Below are 26,024 nucleotides of genomic sequence, written 5' to 3' on the forward strand. Positions count from 1 at the left end.
GCCTGTCCACGCACGACCTCTTCCGTTGACCTTCTGCACAATATTTCCGTTCATGTATTGGAGAGAAGCTCAAATTTCCAGTCGGCTTGATAAAAGCAGTACAACACGACATTTCGACCTTTTTTGAAAATTATATTTTCCGTGAAAATGTTTCCATTTTGAACACTAAATACTCAACAACACAAGTTGCCCTGGATGACCTGACCGGGCACAGTTCGTACCCACTTATTTACGCCAAACTTCTTTGCCGCGGTTGGTTGGAAACGACAGTTGCTTTCATTTCCGTCATGGCTAAGGCGATTGCAAGAAAGTTTTGTTAAACAAACAAAAGTGCCCTCAGTTTTAACAATAGTGAACAGTATTCAAAAGTTGTTACAAAGGGGAAGTCCAGAAGCAAATTGGTTCCTCAAGGCCTCCTAAAGGTTTCAACTGGGTTATGAAAGCCTGGATTGATTCTGCGGATCTCATCGAGCTCCGGTATTGAACAACCAAATAACATGTTATTTGTCTGCAGATGTGTATATTTTGATCCTAATGGCTCAGCATAGTCCAATTTTAGGTCATCAGTTCTCAAGCGGATAGTAAGTAAGTAAGTAAGTAATTTATGTTTATATAGTGCTTTTCTAGACCAGGGTCACAAAGCGCTTAAACAATCAACAATACTCAATAAAATATATACTCAAAATATCAAGATAATACTAAGACAAACACAGGAGTCTCAGAAAATCAAGGAGAAGCACGAATAAAAGTGTCTTGAGATGTTTCTTGATTCAGTAGATCATCAAACACAGATGTTTCTTGAAGGAGTCAGTAGATCATCAAACACAGATGTTTCTTGAAGGTGTCAGTAGATCATCAAACACAGATGTTTCTTGAAGGAGTCAGTAGATCATCAAACACAGATGTTTCTTGAAGGAGTCAGTAGATCATCAAACACAGATGTTTCTTGAAGGAGTCAGTAGATCATCAAACACAGATGTTTCTTGAAGGAGTCAGTAGATCATCAAACACAGATGTTTCTTGAAGGAGTCAGTAGATCATCAAACACAGATGTTTCTTGAAGGAGTCAGTAGATCATCAAACACAGATGTTTCTTGAAGGAGTCAGTAGATCATCAAACACAGAGATGTTTCTTGAAGGAGTCAGTAGATCATCAAACACAGATGTTTCTTGAAGGAGTCAGTAGATCATCAAACACAGATGTTTCTTGAAGGAGTCAGTAGATCATCAAACACAGATGTTTCTTGAAGGAGTCAGTAGATCATCAAACACAGATGTTTCTTGAAGGAGTCAGTAGATCATCAAACACAGATCTTTCTTGAAGGAGTCAGTAGATCATCAAACACAGATGTTTCTTGAAGGAGTCAGTAGATCATCAAACACAGAGATGGTTCCAAAGCTTAGGAGCAACAGTCTGGAAGGATTTCTCGTGTGTTCTGAACCGTGTTCAGGAACCATCAGTAGATTCTGATCCACAGACCTCAGAGCCTGAGCTGGGGTGTAAGGCTGGATCAGATCAGTGATGGAAGGTCTGACCATGAATAGATCTGAAAGTTAGAACCAGAATTTTTAAACTTGATCCTGAAAGAAACTGGCAGTCAGTGAAGAGTTTTAAGGATCGGAGAAATGTGAGTTCTTCTACTAGAGCGGCTCAGATTTCTGAGTTTTGTATAATAATTTTACCGTTTTAAAAGTTCTACACAATCAATCCTAAAAATCAGTGCAAAAGTTTTAATGATGGTCTGATGAAGCTTCATGAAGCAAGTCCACTAGATGGCGTCTCTGCATTATTTGTCCTTTGTTTTAAACTGATGGCGCCACCTACTGACAACATGAAACTGTTTCATGAAGCTTCATCAACACATCACTACAAAGTTTAGTACCCAGCACTAGTCCTAAACACCTGATGGTATCGTATGTTTCACAACAGCTAGCATGACGACATGACGCAACATTTTGAGCGTCTGGTTTGAAAATCCTTCCCTTTCCCACCCGGCAACACGGCGTGAGTCATTGTGTTCGCGTCACTCAAGTTTGAATTCTAAAAAAGAATGTTCCCATTTTTTTAGTTCAAGAGGCTTTTGTCTGTATATTTAGAGCTTCTGTGGACTTTGGCTCATGCTGAGTCAAATCTTTCAAACAAAAAAAAAGAAAAAAAAGTCCAGGTTTTAACGGAGAAAAGCTGCCAACGCTTCACTTCGACTCACAAACACACACTTTTCCCACATGCAATTAAGCCAAGTGCCGCAAACTCCCTTCACTCTATGATGTATCCAATTACTGTTTGCTTTGAGATAAAATGCAAATGCTTTTTTGGTTTTTGGCGATGTTCATCAAACCCACAGCGAAAACCGCGGAAGATGTCATTTCCACTTTCATCACCGAGACCTAGTTAGAGTCGGCACAGAGTCAGCACGCCTTGTAACCGGATTATTGTCACTCGCCGCTCGCCGGTTTTTTTTTTTTTTTGGACATTTACGTTCGCCACCTCGCGTCCTTGCCCACCGGGGAAGAGAACCCGGCAAGGTTGAGACGTTATGCCGCCGCCGCCGCCGCTCTAAAAAGGGCGATGATTCATGAGGTTGGCTCACCTGTCCCCGAGGCCTGAGAGGAATCGCTGGCATTATCTTTGGAAAATGGTTTTCAAAAAAAAAAGCTCTCGGGCACGTTGACCAAGGACTGATTTATGGACGCGCCGCGACACTTTCTCACGCCGGTGTGAGCGACACGCTTTTTAATCAGCGTGTCTCGCGCTGAGGTTTTTTTTTTCCGGGCAGAGCAGGCGTGACACTGTAGGTTGTCGGACCAGAGACGCACCTTTATCTTTACCTGTCGAGGCAAATGTATAGAGATATTCACCACTGGAGAAAAAAACAGGGACTATCTCTGGCCAAAAAAACTTCTCTTTTTTTATCTGGCATCTGGAACTATTTCTGTTTGCGAAAAGCGTCGCCGGAGCCGTCGGATAATCTGTAAAAACTTCTGCTGATAACTTTGTGTATCTCTGTCCCTAATACGCTTTTTTTTACATCCAGTTTTGGTCCTAAATCATGGCGTTTGATGATTAATTCACAAAAAGGTCTGTTTTGTTTTTTTTGTGCCGGCAAAGCAATCAAATCGTGTCAGACTGATTTTTTACGCCTCGACAAACTAGCCGGACATTTCAATTCCCGTCACTTTGAGGTGTCGAACAGACGCAACTATGACTATATTTGATGAAAATAATACACTTTTTTTTTTGTTCATTTATTTTCAAACGGGAATATCCTGTTGACCATATTATGCTAGCATTTCCCCCAAACCTGGATTCAAGATTGGGTGCTAATGTTCTTCACGCCTAAATAATCTAGGTTTTCTCTTCCTTCCTCCTAAAATATCGCTATCAAGCTATAACCCTTCACATCTAAGTAAGTAAGTCAGTAAGTAAGTAATTTATATTTTTAGAGCCCCTTTCCAGACCAGACTCACAAATCGCTTAAACAATCAAAACAATACCTGATAAAATAAATACTTAAAAGATCAAGATAACACAGAGACAAACACAAGAGTCTCAGAAAATCAAGGAAAAGCACAAATAAAAGTGTCTTCAGATGTTTCTTGAAGGAGTCAGTAGATCATCAAACACAGAGATGGTTACAAAGCTTAGGAGCAACAGTCTGGAAGGATTTCTCTCCTCTGGTCCGGAAGTTCAGGAACCATCAGTAGATTCTGATCCACAGACCTCAGAGCCCGAGCTGGGGTGTAAGGCTGGATCAGATCACTGATGGAAGGTCTGACCATGAATAGATCTGAAAGTAAGAACCAGAATTTTAAAGTTGATCCTGAAAGAAACTGGAATCCAGTGAAGAAGGATCGGAGAAATGTGAGTTCTTCTACTAGAGCGGCTCAGAATTGTGGCTGCAGAGTTTTGTGTCAACTGCGGTCGAGACAAATCCTTCTTGTTTAGACATGAAAGCAAACAATAGTCCAGACAACAAGACACAAATGGATGGATTATAAGATCCAGATCATGTTGTGACTACTTTTTTCCTGAGTTAAGAGATGTTTCTCTGTTGAAGGAAAACAGGAATTAAGCGACTTGCTGTTTAACAAATACTTGATGTGTAGATATACTACATTTTGAATAGAAAAAGTTGTAATAACCCTTCGCAACAACGGTATTACCGTTAATTACAACCACAGAAACCTTTTTGTTTCGAAGAAATGACTAAGAAAATGTAAAGGTTTTATTCACATTAAAGGTGTTTTTGAAGTTGTAGGTGGTTCGTAAAAAGTTATACGTATGTTGAGGTTTTGTGGTTTTCGACGGGCGCTCCTGTTGCAGCAGAGAACCAGACTGTGATGGACGAGTTGAAGATGGCCGCGTTGAGCTTTCGTCAATACTTTTGTTTGATTAAATACATTTCTAGTTTGGATAAACTGACGTTCAGAACAGAATGGCTTCCACAAACCTTCAGAAAAAAACAAGATTGTGCCGAATATGAAGAGTCGATCGATCCAATGGCGAAAGCGTGTTTTTTTTATTTCACCGGATGATTGACGTCGCTGGAGGTTCGAAGCAAACAAAGTCTCTGGTGCTTCTCATGCAAACAGACATTCCAGTCTTTATGAAGTCAGCGAGGATTACGAGTGACGGAGCGTAAGTGATGGTGATGACAAGGAGAACCTGAACGCCTCACACCCTGGACTCCCTCTCGCAGAAAAAACAGCAGTTGGTTGAAAGACAGGTGCGAGAGTTCCACCTCCGAAAAACAGGTTGTTCTTGGGTTCGTGAGGCGTTAACAACATCACCTGACGCCAGACGTTTAACCTACAGAACCTGCTTAGAGAGAGAGTTTCTATAGATATATGATCATATTATTCAGGATTGAGTGTAAAAAAATAAACTTTTCATGCCACAACATTCGTCATGAATCCCTATTAAATGTATGAATATTAACAAAATGTTTTTATATTCTCATGCCAGCATCAATGGGTACAACTTTGTACCTTTAAGGAAAAACTAAAGTTAACGTTGGAAGTATTTTTGTTTCATGATCTTCCAATTGAAATGCTATATAATGACAATACATATAAGAAAATATATATTATTAAGTAAGTAAGTAAGTAAGTAAGTAAGTAATATTTATTTATAAAGCGCTTTTCCAGACCAGGGTCACAAAGCGCTTAAACAATCAAAACAATACTCAAAAAAGTATATACTTTAAAGATCAAGATAATACTGAGAACAACACAGGAGTTCCAGAAAATCAAGGAAAAGCCTGAACAAATAGAAACGTCTTAAGATGTTTCTTAAAGGAGTCAGTGGATATTGACATGAATGTAAATAAAACCTGTCAAAATCATAAAATGCATGTTTAAATGAATATATTCGACGTAATAATGAAAAACAAGTAATTTAATCAAATAAAAAACAGTGGAATCCAATGTAATCAAAATAAAAATAACAATAAAGAAATACATGTATTTAAAAGACTGAAAACTAGCTAATTGAATCAAAAGCTAGACCTGTATGAACATAAATCAACGTAAGAAACACAATAAATAGATGTAAGTACTGCACGGCTAATTGGATTTGAACCCGTGACCACCCACCTTATAATTCAGCGATGATCTTTTCCCGATGAGCACGACCTCAACTCATCATCGTCTGCCGGCGAAACGAGACGTGAACCTGCATATGAATGACCGGGCATCGATCTAATACCAAACGCCGCGTCGATACCGTCGATACCTACACGGATCCGCCCGAGTCCGCCCCCCAAACCCCAACCCCCCGCGCCCCCCCCCCCCGAGATCGTCCGGGCAAAAACGCCCCCCTCAGCACTGCCTCCTCAGAGCGCGATGTTAATGAATCTAAATGGTGTATTTACAGCTGGATTATTTAAAAGGCTATATGTCAGACAGATCTTTATCTGGCAGCTTTCCAATCTCTCACCACCTCCTCTGGCTGCATGTTGATCAGACCACCCCCCCCCCCCCACACACACACACACGTACACACACACACTCACACACACTCACACACACACCTCCTCCCTCCTTCACACACACTCGTGATTTCTCCATCGTTCTCTTCAGGCTCTCGACAGAAGCTGACACACACACACACACACACACACACACACACACACACACACACACACACACACACACACACACACACACACACACACACACACACACACACACACACACACACACACACACACACACTCGTTTTCATGCATCTACTGCTCTTGTCTGTTGCGTCGGTGGTTTATATGGCGATGAAATGCTAACCTCTCTAGCTAGGAATGATTAGCGTCATTAGCCCTTGAGGATTTTTTGGGTTTAACGATGACGTTGTCCGCCCTGACTGCACTCTCTTATTCGCCTCACATTCTCAGGCCCCACCCTCTTACATACTCACATATTCCACTTGACAAGATTCCATTCCTCTTCTCTCGCCCCTTACTTATCACTATATCATCCACAAACATCATTGTAAGTAAGTAAGTAAGTAAGTAATATTTATTTATATAGCGCTTTTCTTGTCCATCCGTCTTGTTTTTTTTGTTGCTCAAAATTCATCTACTCCGGATTGTTATGTGGTGTGCAGCTCAAGTACTGGCAGAAATCTCAAATTTCTCTTGTTGTCAGAATAGAACCCTAGGTCAGGGGTCAACAACGCACCGACCACCGATTGCCCCCCTCGCGCCCCCAAGTCAATCCTCTCTTCATTTTTATTGATATTGCCTCATTTTATTGTGTTGATTTTCTGCTGCAGCCTTTTTTACTGCCTTGATTTTATCGTTTTAATTTAAGTGCCTGTAAAGTGACCTTGAGAGTGTTAAAAATGCGCTCTTAAATTAATTGTATTATTATAATAACAATTGAACGCTGCTGGTTGTTTTTTTTTCTCCATCGGATATAAAACATATTAGATTGGATCATTTGCACTTCCGTGATAGTGGGTGTTGTTCCTAACTTTAAAATAATGGCACTGATTAATAAATGTGTTGTTCTTACTTCCTCGTACCATTATTGTCGTGTAAGTCATCGGATTACTACTGTTATTGTGACCATCGTTGTCCTGGTAGCACTTCGTACTCCTTCTACTTTGGACTTTTTTTTATCGCTATTATTAGTTCTTGAAGGGGTTTGAAACTAAGTGTGTAGGTTTGTATTCAAAAACTATCTTGTTGAAGACATCACTCAGGGGTAAGACGGGATCAACACCGTTGTACGACAAGATTTTCTTCTTCACTTGAAGACCAGCCTACGAAACATTTACATTCGTGAGAGACAAAGATATGAAGTTTATAAGATCATCTCATGGCTTTGTCGAGTCTAAATGGCGTCATAACTCCGGTAGAGTGGTCGGCTTGTGGCCTGAGAGGTTGTGGGTTTAATCCCAGCCCCGGGTGAGATTGTGGCGTTGAGTCCCTGAGCAAGACACTTTACCCTAATAGCTCCTGATGGTTGAGCTGGCGCGTTGCAGCCTACTGCCATCAGTGTGTGTGAATGGGTGAATGTTTAACTTAGTGTAAAGGCTGCTGAATAAGCAAAGAAAAGCGCTAAATAAGTAAGAACTATTTACCATTAACTATTTAGAGTATTTGGCCCGCGGAGTCCAAGAAACAGATGTCCAGGACGCCTTGTGAAGGACCAATGGTTGTTCTCTCCTGGGCGACCGTGCAACCCTACGTACAGAAGTCATATTGGCCGCCTGAACCCTGCAATCTTATTCCTTCGGTCACTACCCGAGGGCAAGGACTTAGATCGACCTGTATACAGAGATCTTTGCCTTTTGGCTTAACTCTCTTTTTCACCACCACCAGTCATGGCCTTAATTGACAAATTGTTACCTCACTCCTGAACAAGACCCCAATATACCTACACTCCTCAATATGGGGCACAATGTCATGGAGAAAGTTGGCCTCCTTAAACTGACTGAGTGAGGGTAAAGAAGTCCCCAAGCCCTACTTTATCGTAGTCTAGGTAGAACATTTGTAGGATAAAGAACTGATGTCAAATCAATAGTGCAACTTGTACTATTACTCTGCAAGTCACTGTTGTATTAATCCACGAATCACCGTAGTACTACTCCACGAATCACCGTAGTATTACTTTGCAAGTCACCACAGTATTACTCTGTTACTGTTACTGTAGTATTACTGTGTGAATGACCATAGTATAACTCTGCAAGTCCTCCTTGTATTACTGTTCAACTCACCGTAGTATAACTCCACGAGTCACCGTATTATTACTCCCCTAATCACCGTAGTATTACACCACGAGTCACCATAGTATTACAACACGAGTCCCCATAGTATTACTCAACATGTCACTGTAGTATTAATCCGTGAGTCACCATAGTATTACTCTACTTGTCACCCTAGTATTACTCCACTTGTCACCCTAGTATTACTCCACTTGTCACCCTAGTATTACTCCACGAGTCATCATAGTATTACTCCACAAGTCACCGTAGTTTTACTCCACGAGTCACCGTAGTTTTACCGTGGGTCTTCGTAGTATTACTCTGTGGGTCAACATAGTAAAGGATAAAGAACTGCTGTCAAATCAATAGTTTAACTTGTATTCATCATGTATTAGTATAGGTGTTCCATAGATGGAACATGAATTCCAGCTAATAAATGTTTTTCTTTTTAGCTTTTTATTAGCTCGTCCGTGGCAAGAAGAACGAGACTGGTTTTCCATTACGATGACATTAAGGACGTTCCAAGGGAGTCGGGAACCCGTTGTTAATCACCGAGCGTCGGACTAATTAGTCGTGGAGTAGTTTAATAGCCGCACCGAGATGTTTTTCCAAACTTAAAACTGGCGTCGACAAGAGGTACCAGTTGTTGTACATTCTTGTGTTCGAGTGTTATTATTGTAAAACGCTCCGACACCTACGCTGGGGCTGAGCGTCGTCTTGGTGGGGATCCAACTATCCTCTAAAGTGCCAAACAAACGCAAGGAGAAAATAAGATTTAGAAGCATAAACAAAGAATGTGTGGTTGTCTGCATATTCATTCGCTGACTCCTGCTGTAATTCATGGACTCATTTACATTTTAAGCAGCGTATCATGGTCAAGGACTGCGTGTTCTTCCCTAGCGTCAGCCTCTGGAGCATCCCAATCACTTTTTACCGTGTCTTTGAGGGGGAGATGGTTCTATTGATTGAAGACGCTTTGACCTTTTTCGTGATAGCAGATAAGCAGTCAGTCAATCTCGGCTGCTTCAAAGGGAGCCGTGGTCGGAGCTGACCTTGCTAAAGAACGTTTAGAAGTTCTTTGTGTCGGATATATCCCACTTGGAATGAGCGCTATTGTTTTACGGCATCAATCGCCGGGCGTCGAGATCGACGGAGATGGTTTCTTTAAATGAAAAATGGAACTTTGAAGTTTCTGAATCTGACGTTTTCCTTTTGGTTTTCTTTATCCGCGGGGTTGTCCTCTAGGGTTCTATTCTTGATGTGTACTTCTGTGGGTGTGGAGATGAGACTTTTGAAGGGCGATAACTGAAAACACATTTAATTTAAGTCATTTATGTCACTTTAATTATGTTTCTTTTTCAAGAAATTCCTTTGTTTAGCTCAGAGAAAAAAAAATATGTCTTTATCTACAAAATCAACGCAGGGAGATAAGAAAACCGTTTTTACTTGTTTTCTCCCACCAGAGAAGCATTTTTCCTGGCGTCTCCAACATTCCTCCACCCTTCCTGCATTCTCTTCTTCATCTACCTTCATATGTGTTAATAACCCTGAATAAACACCATAGGTTTACTGATATTTACCATTAGAGGCGTGTATTGTCAAGAATCTGTTGATACGACACGTATCACGATACAGAAGCAAAAATATGATATATTGCTATACTGTACAAGGATATATTTGTAGTATTGTATAGTAGAATTTACAGACCACATGACTCTTGATGAAGTTGTAACTGCTTTCATTTGTTTTCAAACCTAAATATGTCCAAACATCAGCTTTAAAATATGCTGGAGTCACTGTATCCTCTCGTCCCCAGTCATCGCCGGGATCTCCCAATATTTCATTACATGACTCTTGACGAAGTTGTAACTACTTTCATTTGTTTTGAAACCAAAATATGTCCAAACATCAGCTTTAAAAGATGCCGGAGTCACTGTATCCTCTTGTCCCCAGTCATTGCCGGGATCTCGCGTTATTTCATTGCATGACTCTTGACGAAGTCGTAACTGCTTTTATTTGTTTTGAAACCAAAATATGTCCAAACATTAGCTTTAAAAGCTGCTGGAGCCCACTGTATCCTCTAGTCCTCAGTTCAGCAGTTTAGCGGCGGAGGACGTATTGACCGCTGCAATCTAGTGGCCAGAAGTTTAAATACAACACAAGAATGCCATGAATTCAATGTTAATTGTAGACCTTTGTAATGTAATACATTTGATAGACTTATATATATATATAAATATATATATATACAGTATATCCATATAACTTAAATATATAACCATTAAGCAACTATCATACTAGTAAATATATAGTTTGAAAGCAAATTAAAAAAACATTTTTTAGAAAACAACATTGATACATTTATTAATATCAATACAGTATTGTAGTAAAAAAAACAATATTGAAGTGTTTCAATATTTTTCTCACCCCTTATCAACCGTGTATCTAGTTAGTATTTTATCTCGTAGATGTCAGAGGGTTTGGTTTTTCCAAAGGTCACTATTTTGAAAGCAACAAAAACAAATATTTTGCAGTTTTTATTACTTTTGTGGATTTGGTTTCTAGTGGGTTTTTTTTGGGATAGTCAACGAAATTCTACACACCAATAAACAACGTAAACGGTGAAGACGCTGAAGACGGTGAAGGCGGTATAGACGGTGAAGACGGTGAAGACGGGGAAGACGGTGAAGACGGTGAAGACGGTGAAGATGGTATAGACGGTGAAGACGGTGAAGACGGTGAAGGCGGTATAGACGGTGAAGACGGTGAAGACGGGGAAGACGGTGAAGACGGTGAAGACGGTGAAGATGGTATAGACGGTGAAGACGGTGAAGACGGTGAAGGCGGTATAGACGGTGAAGACGGTGAAGACGGTGAAGACGGTGAAGGCGGTATAGACGGTGAAGACGGTGAAGGCGGTATAGACGGTATAGACGGTGAAGACGGTGAAGATGGTATAGACGGTATAGACGGTGAAGACGGTGAAGACGGTGAAGACGGTGAAGATGGTATAGACGGTGAAGACGGTGAAGATGGTATAGACGGTATAGACGGTGAAGACGGTGAAGATGGTATAGACGGTATAGACGGTGAAGGCGGTGAAGACGGTGAAGATGGTATAGACGGTGAAGACGGTGAAGATGGTATAGACGGTATAGACGGTGAAGACGGTGAAGACGGTGAAGACGGTATAGACGGTGAAGGTAGTGAAGACTGTGAAGATGGTATAGACGGTGAAGACGGTGAAGGTGGTGAAGACGGTGAAGATGGTATAGACGGTGAAGACGGTGAAGACGGTGAAGATGGTATGGACGGTGAAGACGGTGAAGACGGTGAAGATGGTATAGACGGTGAAGACGGTGAAGGCGGTGAAGATGGTGAAGACGGTATAGACGGTGAAGACGGTGAAGACGGTGAAGACGGTGAAGACGGTATAGACGGTGAAGACGGTGAAGACGGTGAAGGCGGTATAGACGGTGAAGACCGTGTAGACGGTGAAGACAGTGAAGACGTTGAAGGCGGTATAGACGGTGAAGACGGTGAAGGCGGTATAGACGGTATAGACGGTGAAGACGGTGAAGACGGTGAAGATGGTGAAGACGGTGAAGATGGTATAGACGGTGAAGACGGTGAAGACGGTGAAGACGGTGAAGACGGTGAAGACGGTGAAGACTGTGAAGATGGTATAGACGGTGAAGACGCTGAAGACGGGGAAGACGGTGAAGACGGTGAAGATGGTATAGATGGTGAAGACGGTGAAGACGGTGAAGGCGGTATAGACGGTGAAGACGGTGAAGACGGTGAAGATGGTATAGACGGTGAAGACGGTGAAGACGGTGAAGGCGGTATAGACGGTGAAGGCGGTATAGACGGTGAAGACGGTGAAGACGGTGAAGACGGTGAAGACGGTGAAGACGGTGAAGGCGGTATAGACGGTGAAGGCGGTATAGACGGTGAAGACGGTGAAGACGGTGAAGATGGTATAGATGGTGAAGACGGTGAAGACGGTGAAGGCGGTATAGACGGTGAAGACGGTGAAGACGGTGAAGATGGTATAGACGGTGAAGACGGTGAAGACGGTGAAGGCGGTATAGACGGTGAAGGCGGTATAGACGGTGAAGACGGTGAAGACGCTGAAGACGGTGAAGGCGGTGAAGACGGTGAAGACGCTGAAGACGCTGAAGACGCTGAAGACGGTGAAGACGGTGAAGACGGTGAAGACGGTGAAGACGGTGAAGACGGTGAAGACGTCTGCGCCGACGACCTGGATGTGCGACACCGACTGCAACACTGTGTGCAGCAAGAATAAGTTTGAAAGCTGGACACAGATAAATTGCAGCAGACACATTAAATCAATAACAATACCACCCGAAAATGTCAGCGGGATCAGAAAGTGGAGGTGCAGGAGCTGGAGTGTTTATCTCAGACAGGCTCGACGACTGTGTCCCGGGTCGTTCTCCAGACACAATCAGAAAGCCCAGTGTGATCCAGACGAGCCGCTGATGGAACAAATACGCTCGGCACATACACATCATTTCGGTTTTCATCGCTCTATCGATCCACTTGTAGTGGATTATTCAGCCCTTTATTTCTTGTCCAGCCGTCGAGTGATTTAAGTCGGACCCGCTGTCCTCGGAGGAACCCGGTCCAGGTCGTGATTCATTTGCACAGTCAGGAACTTTTTATTGGACTCGAGATGTGCAGGAGACTTTTCTTTTCTCCAGGAGAGTTTCTGGAGAAGGTTTCATGAATACATGTGTGTGAGAGAGAGGGCTCTCAGTGTTTTTATATTTTATATCCATGTGTAGTCGAGGCTTTAAACCACTGTTTATATACACAGTTGCTCTATACAACCACTAGAGGGTTCAAACACTGTAATGCCATGACAGCAAAACCCTTCCAGAAGTTATCAGACAAAGTGAAAGCAAATCATCGTAGTATTACTGGGGGAGCCACCTTAGTAATACTCTCAAAGTCACCGTAGTATTACTCCACAAATCACCGTAGTACTAGTCCACGAATCAGGGTAGTATTATTCTGCAAGCCACCGTAGTATTAATTTGCAAGTCACCGTAATATTACTCTGCAAGTCACCGTAGTATTACTCCACAAATCACCATGGTATTACTCCCCTAATCACTGTAGTATTACTCCACATGTCACCCTAGTATTACTCCACGAGTCACCATAGTATTACTCAACATGTCACCGTAGTATTAATCCGTGAGTCACTGTAGTATTACTCCCCTAATCACCGTAGTATTATTTCACAAGTCACCCTAGTATTACTTCAAGAGTCACCATAGTATTATTCAACATGTCACCGTAGTATTAATCCGTGAGTCACCGTAGTATTACGCCACAGGTCACCGTAGTGTTACTCCACGAATCGACGTAGTATTAATCCGTGAGTCACTGTAGTATTACTCCCCTAATCACCGTAGTATTATTTCACAAGTCACCCTAGTATTACTTCAAGAGTCACCATAGTATTATTCAACATGTCACCGTAGTATTAATCCGTGAGTCACCGTAGTATTACGCCACAGGTCACTGTAGTGTTACTCCACGAATCACCGTAGTATTAATCTGTGAGTCACCGTAGTATTACGCCACAGGTCACCGTAGTGTTACTCCACGAATCACCGTAGTATTAATCCGTGAGTCACCGTAGTATTACGCCACAGGTCACCGTAGTGTTACTCCACGAATCACCGTAGTATTAATCCGTGAGTCACCGTAGTATTACGCCACAGGTCACCGTAGTGTTACTCCACGAATCACCGTAGTATTACTCTGTGGGTCAACATAGTATAACTGCGCGAGTCACCGTAGTATTTCTCCAAGAGTTACTGTATAAGTCACTGTAGTATTCGTATGAGTCACCTTAGTATTATTCCCCAATTTACAAAAAAGTGACATAAGGTATTGAAAAATATTTCTACACATTAATTAGATACAATTTATATCTATTATTATTTTGGTTTAAAAACAAATGTCCATAATTATTCACTTATATTGACATGTCCATTGGTCCCCTGCCTCTCACCCTATGTAGCTGGGACTACAGACTCTTCAATGAGTCTTAACATATTCAGTCTATTCCTCGTACAAAGTAGGAACAAAAAGTTTTTCGTGTGTGGATTATCTTTGAAAGACTTGAAGGTTGCCACAGTCGGGCGCCGTCTTCAGGGTTTCAGGCTAAAAAGCACAGCGGCCGCCGCTGACCAGAGCTGCGTGGGAGTTCCTTCCTCGGGCGCTTCTGCTCACATTTAGCAAGGGCAGCAGACGAGAGCCTCCACACAGGTGTGTTCGTGCGAAGCCGTCGGACGAGGTGAGGGATCGCGTTACGGATCCTCCTGCGCTCGGCCAGGATTAAAGCGCCGCCGTCGATCGCGGTCGGACGAAGTAAAATGTCAGTTTCGTCTCCGGACGATCTTCGCTAATGAGCCGATGATGATCCCGTCGTCCTCTTGACACGTCTTCCCCGCGGACGCCTGGGAAAACAGCCGCAATGCATTTGGAGAAAATGTGAATCCCGGGTTAATGGGTCTTTTAAAAATCGTTGTATTTTTTCCAAATAACATCCTTTAACTGGAGTCACAACGAGTCACTGTCGAGGGATTCCTTTGAGAGGACGACCGGGAAATTATGTTATTTATTTGGGTTTGAGTCACAGAACACAAGTGTGGAGTTTGAGTCACACTATTATAGATCATTTACTGTCTATAAGATCAGTTCAACTCACCTTTGACTCTCAAGATTCGCTCTGATTCATGAGACTTTTAAAGTCTCTTTATTTGTCTAATAATATCCAACAATTTGAGTCACAACGAGTCACTGTCGAGGGATTCCTTTGAGAGGACGACCGGGAAATTAAGATATTTATTTGGTTTTGAGTCATAGAACACAAGTGTGGAGTTTGAGTCACAATATAATAGATCATTTACTGTCTATAAGATCAGTTCAACTCAACTCTGACTCTCAAGATTCATGAGTCTTTTAAAGTCTCTTTATTTGTCGAATAATATCCAACAATTTGAGTCACAACGAGTCACTCTTGAGTCAGGATTCTCAGAAACATAATGATTCGGAAAATCCGGGATTCACTTGTTACACTTGATCGTGTGATTCAAATCTGATTCTGAGTCACAGACTCTTAAGTTAGTGAGTTTGAGTCACAATATTATAGATCATTTACTGTCTATAAGATCAGTTCAACTCAACTCTGACTCTCAGGATTCACTCTGATTCATGAGTCTTTTAAAGTCTCTTTATTTGTCGAATAATATCCAACAATTTGAGTCACAACGAGTCACTGTCGAGGGATTCCTTTGAGAGGACGACCGGGAAATTAAGATATTTATTTGGTTTTGAGTCACAGAACACAAGTGTGGAGTTTGAGTCACAATATAATAGATCATTTACTGTCTATAAGATCAGTTCAACTCACCTCTGACTCTCAAGATTCGCTCTGATTCATGAGTCTTTTAAAGTCTCTTTATTTGTCGAATAATATCCAACAATTTGAGTCACAACGAGTCACTCTTGAGTCAGGATTCTCAGAAACATAATGATTCGGAAAATCCGGGATTCACTTGTTACACTTGATCGTGTGATTCAAATCTGATTCTGAGTCACAGACTCTTAAGTTAGTGAGTTTGAGTCACAATATTATAGATCATTTACTGTCTATAAGATCAGTTCGACTCACCTTTGACTCTCAAGATTCGCTCTGATTAACGAGTCTTTTAAAGTCTCTTTATTTGTCGAATAATATCCAACAATTTGAGTCACAACGAGTCACTCTCAAGGGATTCCTTTGAGAGGACGACCGGGAAATTAAGATATTTATTTGGTGAGTCAAGTCTTGAGTCACAGAACACAAGTGTGGAGTTTGAGTCACAATATTATTGATCATTTACTGTCTATAAGATCAGTTCAACTCACCTCTGACTCTCAAGATTCACTCTGATTCATGAGTCTTTTAAAGTCTCTTTATTTGTCGAATAATATCCAACAATTTGAGTCACAACGAGTCACTCTTGAGTCAGGATTCTCAGAAACATAATGATTCGGAAAATCCGGGATTCACTTGTTACACTTGATCGTGTGATTAAAATCTGATTCTGAGTCACAGACTCTTAAGTTAGTGAGTTTGAGTCACAATATAATTGATCATTTACTGTCTATAACATCAGTTCAACTCACCTCTGACTCTCAGGATTCACTCTGATTAACGAGTCTTTTAAAGTCTCTTTATTTGTCGAATAATATCCAACAATTTGAGTCACAACGAGTCACTCTCAAGGGATTCCTTTGAGAGGACGACCGGGAAATTAAGATATTTATTTGGTGAGTCAAGTCTTGAGTCACAGAACACAAGTGTGGAGTTTGAGTCACAATATTATAGATCATTTACTGTCTATAAGATCAGTTCAACTCAACTCTGACTCTCAGGATTCACTCTGATTCATGAGTCTTTTAAAGTCTCTTTATTTGTCGAATAATATCCAACAATTTGAGTCACAACGAGTCACTCTTGAGACAGGATTCTCAGAAACATAATGATTCGGAAAATCCGGGATTCACTTGTTACACTTGATTGTGTGATTCAAATCTGATTCTGAGTCACAGACTCTTAAGTTAGTGAGTTTGAGTCACAATATTATAGATCATTTACTGTCTATAAGATCAGTTCAACTCAACTCTGACTCTCAGGATTCACTCTGATTCATGAGTCTTTTAAAGTCTGTTTATTTGTCGAATAATATCCAACAATTTGAGTCACAACGAGTCACTCTTGAGTCAGGATTCTCAGAAACATAATGATTCGGAAAATCCGGGATTCACTTGTTACACTTGATCGTGTGATTCAAATCTGATTCTGAGTCACAGACTCTTAAGTTAGTGAGTTTGAGTCACAATATTATTGATCATTTACTGTCTATAAGATCAGTTCGACTCAACTCTGACTCTCAGGATTCACTCTGATTCATGAGTTTTTTAAAGTCTCTTTATTTGTCGAATAATATCCAACAATTTGAGTCACAACGAGTCACTGTCGAGGGATTCCTTTGAGAGGACGACCGGGAAATTAAGATATTTATTTGGTTTTGAGTCACAGAACACAAGTGTGGAGTTTGAGTCACAATATTATAGATCATTTACTGTCTATAAGATCAGTTCAACTCACCTTTGACTCTCAAGATTCACTCTGATTAACGAGTCTTTTAAAGTCTCTTTATTTGTCGAATAATATCCAACAATTTGAGTCACAACGAGTCACTCTTGAGTCAGGATTCTCAGAAACATAATGATTCGGAAAATCCGGGATTCACTTGTTACACTTGATCGTGTGATTAAAATCTGATTCTGAGTCACAGACTCTTAAGTTAGTGAGTTTGAGTCACGATGTGTCAGGATTCACTGTAATTGATCGGTTACTGTTCATACAATCAGTAAAATGAGTCTCTCAAGATTCACTTTGATTCATGAGTCGTTTAAAGTTATTTTATATTTTTCAAATAATGTCCAACAATTTGAGTCACAACGAGTCACTCTTGAGTGAAGATTCTCGGAAACATAATGATTCGGAAAATATTGGATTCACTTGTTACATCGTTTTTTGATTCTGTGATTAAAATTTCAGTTTGAGTCACAGAAAACTTGACTCGAACTTGACTCTTAAGTTAGTGAGTTTGAGTCATGATGTGTCAATATTCACGATTACTGATCAGTTAGTGTCCATACAATCGATGAAATGAGTCTCTCAAGATTCACACTGATCCATGAGTCGCTTAAAGTTATTTTCCAAATAGTGTCCAACAATTTGAGTCACAACGAGTCACTCTTGAGTCAGGATTCTCAGAAACATAATGATTCGGAAAATCCGGGATTCACTTGTTACACTTGATTCTCTGATTCAAATTTCATTTTGAGTCACTGAGGCTGACTCTTGAGTTAGTGAGTTCGAGTCATGATGTGTCAAGATTCACTATTATTAGTAAGTAAGTACGTATAGCGCTTTTCGAGACCAGGGTCACAAAGCGCTTAAACAATCAAAACAATACTCAAAAAAGTATATACTTTAAAGATAAAGATAATACTGAGTTTAACACAGGAGTTCCAGAAAATCAAGGAAAAGCCTGAACAAATAGAAACGTCTTAAGATTATTGATCAGTTACTGTCCATACAATCGATAAAATGAGTCACTCAGGATTCACACTGATCCATGAGTCATTTAAAGTCATTTTTCAAATATTGTCCAACAATTTGAGTCATAACGAGTCACTCTTGATCCATGAGTCTTTATTTTATGAATAACAAGGAGGACTCGGAGACTAAATATAATCTGGATTCAGGGGATCTCACCGCCGGCGCTACCGTCTGTTGGTGAGCAAAGTGTTACCACGAATCCTGAGTGTTTGAATCCAATCAACGTCAGCGACGTGTTAAAAATAACTGCTCGTCTAAATTATTCACTATAGGTTTGTTTTTGCTTTTAAGATTCCACTTAGAGGAGGCAGGCGTCGGCTAATGTAGGTTAAGTCCTGTTTGTAGTGAGGTCCGGATTTTACGTAGTAGTTTGTTTTATTTTGGTTTTTAAATCAGGGGTCGCTTTAACAAGTTCACGAAGAGAGTTTCAGTGCCATCAGAATATTATTTTAAATGTTAATTTTTGTAACTTTAAATGTATTATTGTAAATAAAAGAAATAGAGGGTTCTGATGAAATTCAGACACGTATTAATCCCATGACCACAAAGCCTTTCCAGTAGTTATCAGACATGAAATAATGGTTATTTATGGGCATTTAAAGTTTCTAAATTCAACATTTGTTGCCTTTTCAATTCAGTTTAAAAATGATGTTATATTAGTGTCATCATAATTGGCTGATGGTTTGATCAAGTAGCTCGGAACTCTTTTGGTGGGACTTGGTTCTCGGTGTTATCTTGATCTTTCAAGTATTTATATTATTGAGTTTTGTTTTGATTGTTTAAGCGCTTTGTGACCCTGGTCACTAAAAATATTATTAACTTACTTACTTACTATTTTACCAATATTTTTATAATGAATTTAAAAGGCTATGAATTAAAATATACTACATTTATAGGATTTATTTTGCAATTATTGGAATAACATTATCAAACTACGAGTAAAAAAAAATTGGGGGGGGGGAATATTCAAATTTTGTAAGTAAGTAAGTAAGTAATATTTATTTATATAGCGCTTTTCGAGACCAGGGTCACAAAGCGCTTTAACAATCAAAACAATACTCAAAACAGTACATACTTTAAAGATCAAGACAACACCGAGAACAACACAGGAGTTCGAGAAATAATGAAATTATTAAAGAAAATCCCAATTGAACCTCCCAATATTAACATTATTTATATTTAAAAAAATAATAATGTGATGGCTAAAAATGTACAATTTAATTATTATAAAATAAACAACATTTAAATATATATTTTTTAAATGTTAAATTCAACCATTCAACAAGGTTTTCTGAAAATGTAACCCTCATTTTTTAAAAATGTATTTTCCCATCCAACCAATCTTGTACCCCTCAACTAGAATGACAGTGAAAGTATCACCTACACTGGCAGCGGTCAGTGGCAGTGAACCTTCCAAGCGAAGGTTGTAATTTCACTCCATCTCTGTCTCTATATTCTCACCGACGACGCGTCGCTCTACGGGCGAATCCTAATGTTCCGTGTGACGTGAAAATCCGTGGTGGAAAGTTCTTCTGCCGGCGACGCCCGGTGAAGCGTGAGCCTCGACGTTGTGCCATAAATCTGCCGTGACAGTGGCTTCTTGGAGCTGTCGGCCCCGTCTTTGATTCTGGCCCCGTCGTGGATGGTGATTGGATCCCAGTCAAGCAGCTATAGATGAATCGGCCGCTCACCCGGAATGATGGAGTGACTGTACAGTCGGCGTAGCTCGTGCGCGGCGACGCTCGCCACGGAAACAACGGCGCATCTGTTTCGCTCTCGTCTTCCTTCGCCCTCATTTGAATTCAGAATTCCCCCTCAATCATGGCCGGTACTGTTCTGCTCCGGTGTGTGTGGGCGTCCGCACAACAATATTCTTGTCAACAAGTATTCTTGAGTCGGCCATCAAACCCTTATGAACGCTGGCTTGACGAGACGGTAGGTAAAGAAGCCGTCAAGCGACAGGAAGCTGAATATATATGTGTGTATTTGGAGGTAGTTCAGTGAAGGCATCGTTTCAGGGACCATTTAAAAAGTACTAATGTAAGTAAGTAAGTAAGTAAGTAATATTTATTTATATAGCGCTTTTCGAGACCAGGGTCACAAAGCGCTTAGACAATCAAAACAATACTCAAAAAAGTACATACTTTAAAGATCAAGATAATACTGAGAACAACACAGGAGTTCGAGAAATTCAAGGAAAAGCCTGAACAAATAGAAACGTCTTAAGATGTTTCTTAAAGGAGTCAGTAGATCCATCAAGAGCACAAAGAGAGAGGAAGATCGTTCCAAAGCTTAGGAGCAACAGCCTGAAAAGATTTCTCTCCTCTGGTCCTGAACCGTGTGCGTGGAACCATAAGTAGATTCTGATCCACAGACCTCAGAGCCCGAGCTGGGGTGTAAGGCTGGATCAGATCAGTGATGTAAGGAGGAGCCTGACCATGAATAGATCTGAAAGTAAGAACCAGAATTTTAAAGTTGATCCTGAAAGAAACTGGAAGCCAGTGAAGAGTTTTAAGGACCGGAGAAATGTGAGTTCTTCTACTAGAGCGGCTCAGAATTCTGGCTGCAGAGTTTTGAATCAACTGCAGACGAGACACATCCTTCTTGTTAAGACATGAAAACAAACTGTTACAATAGTCCAGACGAGAAGAAACAAACAAATGTCAGATGAAAGCTAAAGAATACCTCTATTCCTTGGGTATCACATTGTCTGTTGCTCTCGGAGTATAGTTCCGAACATGTGGTGGTACTCGGTACAACTGGGGCTGAGTATCAATAGAAAGCTTTTGATACCGATACCTTCACTTGGATACCGGTTCCTGAACTACATTTTTTTCAATAGAAGTTTTATAAGATCAATTTCCTACCAAAAAAAAATGACATTAGGTTAGGTTAGGTAGAACTTTATTGATTGTAACTAAAATAGTTGTTTTCCAATAAGAACACAGCAATACAGCAATTATTCATTAAAATAAAAATAAAAGAAGAACAAAGAGAAATAAAGAGAGAGAACAAGATGATACAATCTAAGTCTAAAGATAAGGAACAAGAACATAGATCAAAAAAAAATAACAAAGACAAAGGATACAAATATTAACATAGAACAGAACATCATGATACTTTCACTCCATGATACTTTATACATCACACGTAGTTTACTTTGGTTGATTTCCACTACAAGCTGTTCAGTTGCAGAACAAATAAATAACAAATAGTTGTGCAAAAGAACACAACATACCAAGTTAAACTGATGTTCACTTCCTTTATCACTTATCACATGTTGGGTATTGAAACTGAATGACGAAAGACGAAGTATGTTTCGATACTTGGTACTACCAAAGCATTTCAGTTGGATCCACAACGGGAACCAACGTTCAGTCGGTGCCACGAATGAACCAAAGTTCACTTGGTGCCACAAAAGAACCAAAGTTCACTCGGTGCCACAAAAGAACCAAAGTTCAGTTGGTGCCACAAAATAACCAAAGTTTACTCTGTGCCACAAACGGAACCAAAGTTCAGTTGGTGCCACGAAAGAACCGAAGTTCAGTCGGTGCCACAAAAGAACCAAAGTTCAGTCTGTGCCACAAAAGAACCAAAGATTATTCGATTCCACAAAAGAACAAACGTTCAGTCTGTGCCACAAAAAAACAAAGTTCCATATCAAGCGTCTGGTAAAACCCGTGTTGTCATAACGCTCTCATGGTTTTTCAGTCGTATTGGCGGTAGAACAATGTACATCGCAATTGCTTTGTCAGCATCATACTCGCAAAAGTATCTTTGTCATATTAGACTTCAAACAACAAGGTGTTGAACCTTCATCTTCTCGCGATAGGTTTAGATTTCGTTCAAATTCTGATGGCTTTGAATGACGACAAAAAGCCGTTTAGACAAATGTTGACATAAAAAAACCCAGGGTTTGTATTACTGGTCAGAAGTCGGGTGTCCAGTGGGGGTTGGACTCCACCAGGGCTCTGTAGTTAATGCATCAGTTACACATGATGTATTTCTGATGAATTGTTAGTCCTGTAGATCCAAAGGTCACACACAGATTGTTCATACACGGACTTGGACAAGGCCACTTTCAGGCCCACATCCCTCCCGCATGACACTTAAACGTACAAGCACCATGTTGTATCACTTCATTCCTTTCTCTAATGACTCGGTAATTGCTTTGTCCCTGTTTATTAAGATGGCCGCCACGCACTGTTACACCCGCCTAATGACTTGTAGCCATTCGTCTTAACGCAGCCATCAATCACAGGTGTTGCCGTGGCAACGGCGTTACTTAGCCAATGGCGTTTCAGGTCCGACAGCCGCCTTTGTCTTTGCGCAAGCTTGTTAAAATGTCAGGGTTATGGTTCCGGTAAGGTTACTTTGACACAATAAAGACATACACATTATATCCAACAAGGATTAGAATCCTAGCTAGACATCACCTAGCTTAAATACTTCCTAGCTGTTGTCGTTGGCATAAGGGGTGGGGCTAGGTTTATGCGTGGCTACGGTAAGGAGGCAAGAGATTTGGTAAGGCGGACTTGTTTTTTAGTTTAGAAGGATGGCAGGGGTTATCGTTATGGTGTCGGTACCCATTCCTATCGTGATCGTATTCAGGACTCTTGTTTAGGACTGAACAATCCAAGTGAACACAGCAAAGTAATAGAATGTACCTGCGAAGAAAAAGGAACAAAAAGCGAGGCTTTCAGTAGGTGATGCGAACCTTTAAAGTAAATCAACCGTCACAAAAGATTAGGAAGGTACTGATGCCAAAGTGGCACCTTAGGCGGTGGAAAGGGACTAGGTAGGGGAGCTTCATCCGGTGGAAACTTTTGATCTGTCATTGACGCAAATGCACTGTCTTTGGTGCCAAAGAAGAATCTTTTCAGGATTGACAACAGACATAGTCAGACATTGTGCAAAAGCCACCTGACACCTGAAAGTAGCAACAACAACCACCAGTATATAAGTGAACCAAGTACCTGTCAACATGACGCAGACTTCAAACTAAACGCACTCCACGTCTTTACATATTTCAGTTTACATTCAGTTAAATAAACGAAGATTACAACTTGATTTTCATCCCAAAATCGCTCAGCACCGCTCGTCCATGTGGGAACAGAGTCCTCCTGGTGTTTGTGTTCAACCATATGGTGTCCCGTGGACGGACAGAACCCACACCGCCAGATTCTGGATAAGTGTTTCAACCGACCCGTTGACAGAGCGCAACAGAGGCATATGGTGGACATGTGAGAAAGTAGTGGAAGTGATGATACGGAAGGGTGAGTCCTGACCCAAACAGATTCCACCCCTCACCACAAAAGCTAGTTTCACGCTCGGGTTTCCAGAGCGACCGTCATCCGGACGGATCGTCGTTGAGAGGTTAAGGCTCCGTCAGCCTTCTCACGGGCGGCATGACTTGACCAGTTTCTCAGTCTTGCTAAAAACCGCTGTTTTGTAAGCAACCTGGGTAGAAGCTAAACAAGTACTTTGAGAATAGAACTGGGCCGACCTCCAGACCGGCGTCCTTGACCACATCTTTTCTGTTTGAGCTCCTGCCCAAAGAAAAGGAGGACAAAAGAATCCCCTCGCATCCGCTACCCCTCGTCTTTTTCCCCCCCCTCACGTCCTTGCGTCCACCTCTGCGTGGTATCATGTTGCGCCCACTGGACTCTGTGGGACACGACAGATGCTAATATACCTCCTCGCGCTGCAGTTTCTTTTTTTTTTTGTTACTGCTGAGGAATTGATTAGTCACAGCTCACACTTGGACGGCTGTAACACGCCAGGGAATCACTACGACGCACAACTGGACAGCGTTTTTAACCCCCCCCGCCCCACTCACATCTTCATGCATGCCCGTGTGGATTTAAACACGTTAGAGGAATAACTCGGTGTGTCAAGTCAATACCCTGGACCCGCTCCGCCGCCGATGATCTCACCCCCGGCTTCATTTTTCAGGAGATGCCGCACTTAATTGTGGGAGGTTCGGCGGTTAAAGGGGCCTCTTACGCCTTCACTCCTGGTGGTGTTGGGTTCCACGATAACTCAATGCATCAGTGTCCCCCTGATTAATGTCTCGGCCCACGGTTCGAGCGGACGGAGTCGCTTTGGGTTGTAAAGAGAGAAACGCTTTCTCCACTTTTTTTTTATGATTCCTGCCGATCCCACTTTTGTAGCTAATATGTCATTTCATTTCCAAGCCTGGCCGGTCCGGGATCCAACACGGCTCTGTTATAAATCAGGCTCGAGCTGCGCAATTAATCCCTGGCAAGAGCCACATTAGATACAGGAATTCAATTCTCTTTCTTTGGAGCTATGGATTTTTTTTTAATGATGAAAAAAAAATATTTTCAAGATTTTTGTACAATATATATTATTTGTTTTACAATTTAATACAAATAAATGATAAAACTGATCCCATACAGAGATAAATAGAGATGTAAAAGAAAAGAATAATTAAAGAATTTAGGGTAATTAACAAATATATTTAACACGTATTACATACGTATTAGATGTTTTTATATATATATATATATATATATATATATATATATATATATATAGTTTTGTGTTTATTTAAAGTAACATTGTTACCGTTATTTCTGTAGAAATCAGCAAAATATTTAAAAACACAAATGAATAAATGAAAGAAATTATATATATATATAATATATAAATGTTTTAAGTAAAAAGATAAAGGTTTAAAAATATATTATTATCATGATTACGATTAAGCTTTTTTATTTAATACATTAATATATATATATATATATATATAATTTCTTTCATTTATTAATTTGTGTTTTAAAACATTTTGCTGATTTCTGTAGAAATAATGGTTACAATGTGACTTTAAATAAACACAAAACTATGAAAAAGAATAGGAAATAAATACACAATACACTCGTAACAATAAGAAGTATTTGTTGGTAAAACTAAATTGTTTTACGACTATTAGAACAAAAATACTTCTCAAAGGGCACCTTCCCTAATCTTATCTTTTATTAAACGACATCTTTAAAGGTCATGTATGTAATATCTTGAACATTAATCTACGTTTATTTTAAGCCGAACACCGAGACGTCCACATAAACTACTACTTACTGTACATGATAAGAAATATTAGTTTTAATAACAACGTAAAACTATGAGAAAAATAGAAAAGAAATACAATTTACTTTCGAAAATAAATACTATGGAAAACTTAAAGGAATTACTTAAGTATTAAGAGAATTTGTTTAATGGTAAAACTCATTTGTTTATTAAAAAATGCCGAAAATAATGATGCAGAATGTTTTTGTCCAAACATTTCAGTGTGTTTTTTTTGGGCTTGGATTGTTTTGAGGTCTGAAGCTCATTAAAGTCCCTGAAGTTGCCTTTGCTGGTTCACCTCCTCCTGGAAAGTGTCAACAGTTGAACCAGCGTTTCACTTTAATTGGACTTTAAATCCAAAAGTGTGAGCGTTCATTAGTTGAGTTCTGGTCAATATTCCTGCTCACAAAGGTTCTGGACTCCTGAGCATCAACATGAAGTCCTGGATGTTTTTAACTATTTCGTGTCCTCACTTCACCCGTGAACTCACATGCTTTTATTTTGAAAATC

The 26,024-nt window shown here is 40.4% G+C and overlaps 1 protein-coding gene across 1 annotated transcript in view; it reads left to right on the plus strand.

The window, feature by feature from the left end:
• Nucleotides 1-26,024, plus strand: part of ptprfb (protein tyrosine phosphatase receptor type Fb) — a 229,339-nt gene that overhangs the window by 14,721 nt on the left and 188,594 nt on the right. The gene's annotated exons all lie outside the window — the stretch shown is intronic.

Source organism: Callionymus lyra, chromosome 16 (assembly GCF_982586985.1).
Source record: "Callionymus lyra chromosome 16, fCalLyr1.hap1.1, whole genome shotgun sequence".
NCBI lineage: Eukaryota > Metazoa > Chordata > Actinopteri > Syngnathiformes > Callionymidae > Callionymus > Callionymus lyra.